Genomic DNA, 3,830 nt, shown 5'->3' with positions numbered 1-3,830 from the left:
GATCTAAAGGCACTCAGCAAATGGACCAGCCGCCTAATCAAACGATCGACCAATCTATATATACATACATACATATGTACATATGTATATAGACATAAATATATACATATATTCTTAATATACCAAAACGCTTAGGAAATTTCAAAATTTTGCCTCTTGATTAATTGCACAATCTCATCAACAAAACAAAATGTTGTTGATGACGGTGACGATGATGGCGATGATGATGATGATTATTTTAGAAGGGAAATGGAATATTTATACAAATTTTTAAAATACTTTTCCATCGTCATTCGCATTTTGTATAGCTTATTAAATCATTTGCATCAAATGTGGAAAAATTAAAGCGTTGACAAACAATTTCATTTGGCAGAATGGCAAAAATGTTGAAAGGGGAAGGCAAAATAGGTAAATGAGCAAATGGAAATGCTGGCATGTAAATCAAATAATTACATATATGTACATATATCTACTTATGCATATGTATGTATGTATGAACCATGAGCTCATTCATTTTTATTTCGATTTTTATTTACATTCTTTGTGTGCGTGTGTGTGTTTTCCATCTTTAAATATTTGAGCAGCAGCTATTAAGCTGTCAACGGTTTCCCTTCTTGGCACAGATGAAAATGAGCAAAAAGCCAGAGACCAAGTAGAAGCCAAGAAAAGGGTTGTGAAAAGACAAACGGAAGTTTGCGTGAAGTGCGTGGCGTGAAAAATATTTAAAATTGGCAGTCGACGAAAAGGAAAAAAACAGATCTTGTGGAGTTTTGCAGTATGTTTTTCATATTTTTGTGATCTTGTGGAGCTTTGCTGTATGTTTTTCATATTTTTGTGAAATATTACATAAATGGAAGGAAAATAATCGGTAGTGCAGCTAAGCCAGGTTGGAGGAATACTTTAGGATCCGCCGAAGACAAAAAGTAAGTCTTTCGCCAAAACAGAAGGAGTAGTCCCAGGTGACAATGATATTCCATTGGGAGCAACCATCCAAATATTTATATATCGGGAGCCGCATGGCCGCCAGTTGATGAAAGAATATCGCGAATGACCTTAAGTAAGCTCAGCTATAAGAATTGAACACAATTATTTTCCACTCAAAATTATTTTGGTGTATATTACCTTAAATTACAAATTTCTTTAATAAGGAATATTTTCTATTGAAAAGATATGTGTTGAACTTTGCAATGTGTTCTGTGTTCGATTTATACGTACAAGAGCAACAAACAGGTTCTGCTGCCAATGGACTTTAATAGTCCCTTACCATGCCGCGAGGGCATTAAGAGGACACTAGTCAACCACAAGATCCATACGGGAGGGAGGAGCCAATTACAGGAAAATACATTATTTCAACAGGACTAACATTAATAAGGAATATTTCCTATTGAAAATAAATAAAGAAATGTTGAACTTAGTAATGTGTTCCGTGTTCGATTTATACGTACGAGAGCAACGAGCAGGTTCTGCCGCCAATAGCCTCCAACAGTCCACTACATTGGCTGAAGATCCATACGGGAGGAAAAGTCAATTACAGGAAAATACATTATTTGTTTCAACAGGACTAACATTAATAAGGAAAATCACATGTCGACGATTCTTCTCCCAGGATACAACACACTGGTCAATCGCATCAAGATCCATACGGGAGGGAGGAGCCAATTACAGGAAAATACATTATTTCAACAGGACTAACATTAATAAGGAATATTTCCTATTGAAAAGAAATAAAGAAATGTTGAACTTTGTAATGTGTTCCGTGTTCGATTTATACGTACGAGAGCAACGAGCAGGTTCTGCCGCCAATAGCCTTCAACATTCAACTACATTGGCTAGACTCTGGAATCGACATTTGATCAAGACGCGTACGGGATAAAAGCCATATAAATTTCAACAGGACCAAGATTAAAAAGGAATATTTTCTATTGAAGAGAAGTGTTGAATTTTGTAATGTGTTTCGTGTTCGATTTATACATACGAGAGCAACGAACAGGTTCTGCCGCCAATAGCCTCCAACAGTGCACTACATTGGCTGAAGATCCATACGGGAGGAAAAGTCAATTACAGGAAAATACATTATTTGTTTCAACAGGACTAACATTAATAAGGAAAATCACATGTCGACGATTCTTCTCCCAGGATACAACACACTGGTCAATCGCATCAAGATCCATACGGGAGGGAGGAGCCAATTACAGGAAAATACATTGTTTCAACAGGACTAACATTAATAAGGAATATTTCCTATTGAAAAGAAATAAAGAAATGTTGAACTTTGTAATGTGTTCCGTGTTCGATTTATACGTACAAGAGCAACGAACAGGTTCTGCCGCCAATAGCCTTCAACATTCAACTACATTGGCTAGACTCTGGAATCGACATTTGATCAAGACGCGTACGGGATAAAAGCCATATAAATTTCAACAGGACCAAGATTAAAAAGGAATATTTTCTATTGAAGAGAGATGTTGAATTTTGTAATGTGTTCCGTGTTCGATATATACGTACAAGAGCAACGAACAGGTTCTGCCGCCAATAGCCTCCAACAGTCCACTACATTGGCTGAAGATCCATACGGGAGGAAAAGTCAATTACAGGAAAATACATTATTTGTTTCAACAGGACTAACATTAATAAGGAATATTTCCTATTGAGAACAAATAAAGATTTGTCGAATTTTGTAATGTAACATAAGAAAATGTTCGATTTATACGTACGAAAGCAGCATTCAGGATTCTAGGTCGTATTTTTATTCATTTTAATTTAAACTTGTTTATTTTTAAACTTTTTTTGCACTTTTTTTGCACTTTTGTTTTTTTTTGTTTATTTTATATTATTGAACTGACTACTTCGAGCTCCAATTGAGGAATGAAATTATAGGAAACAATAACTCCTACTATGGCAATTTGGCGAAAGTTAAATTGGCAATGCCTACTAGATTACTTTTTGTTAAATTTTCAATGGTTGCTAGATTATAAAATTCTGACGATAGGCTATGTATCTTTTGCATTGTTCAACACTGAACCGAAACACATTTAGTTATGCAGAGTCATTATTTTCAGTACTATTTTAGAGGAGAAAAATATATAGTTCACCTTAAAGTTAATACGAAACATCTGAAGATCTTATTATAGTATTAAATAAAATCGATTTAGGCCGATTGATGCCAGCAGTATCAAAGATTTAGACTAAATGCATACTAAAATATATCAATTTCAATTATACAAATTCTATAATCCATTTACTGCGGCAAACCAAAAATTTCAAATGAATATCGTCAAAAGTAGGAGAGAAATATAAGACACCAAACACACACGCAAACACACACACACACACGAACACTCAAGATGCACGCAGTCATAAATATATTTGGTAAATTCCAAAAGCTTTTCGGCCATATGGTTTTTCAATTTACGGATGAGAAGAAGCAAAAAAAAACAAGAAAAAGTATACTTATATACATACTATATATAAATAAATAGATATATATGCATGTGTGTGTGTGTGTGTGGGTATGTAACTAAATGAAATCCATTTCACATAATAAATTCTTTTGTAATAAAAATACATCATCAAATAAATAGTTGCCGTGTTTTCTGCCGTGCTCTATAACTATTGTACAATAAAATAAATTGCCGGCAGCTTTTCGCTCTCATTCTTCCTAGTTCAATTCCCTTCTCTCCCTCCTCCCTCAATCGCCATCTTCTTTGCCATCGCCATCGTCAATGCCTACTTCGTCGACGCCGTCGTCTTCTTATTTTGGAAGCTTATCTCTGGGCCACGCCAAAACCAAAAGCCAGGGGCCAGGCCAGGCCCAAGCAACCCTTAAATCA

The 3,830-nt window shown here is 35.2% G+C and overlaps 1 long non-coding RNA gene across 10 annotated transcripts; it reads right to left on the bottom strand.

The window, feature by feature from the left end:
- Window positions 1-763: 763 nt before the first annotated feature.
- On the bottom strand, window positions 764-2,787 carry LOC111518962. Of its 10 annotated transcripts, none has more exons than XR_006954511.1 (9): window positions 2,715-2,787; window positions 2,506-2,644; window positions 2,306-2,449; window positions 1,976-2,241; window positions 1,776-1,919; window positions 1,446-1,711; window positions 1,216-1,381; window positions 1,123-1,138; window positions 764-1,067 (listed from the first exon to the last, which is right to left on the bottom strand). It is a non-coding gene; the product is annotated as an uncharacterized LOC111518962 (long non-coding RNA). The 10 variants fall into 10 exon arrangements; XR_002724174.2 differs by having other exon boundaries at window positions 1,123-1,381; window positions 1,446-1,499; window positions 1,567-1,711; XR_002724173.2 differs by having other exon boundaries at window positions 1,123-1,381; window positions 1,976-2,029; window positions 2,097-2,241.
- Between the last annotated feature and the right edge of the window lie 1,043 nt (window positions 2,788-3,830).

The sequence above is a fragment of the Drosophila willistoni genome (assembly GCF_018902025.1).
Source record: "Drosophila willistoni isolate 14030-0811.24 chromosome XR unlocalized genomic scaffold, UCI_dwil_1.1 Seg143, whole genome shotgun sequence".
Taxonomy (NCBI): domain Eukaryota; kingdom Metazoa; phylum Arthropoda; class Insecta; order Diptera; family Drosophilidae; genus Drosophila; species Drosophila willistoni.
This window is presented reverse-complemented; position numbering and strand designations above follow the sequence as displayed.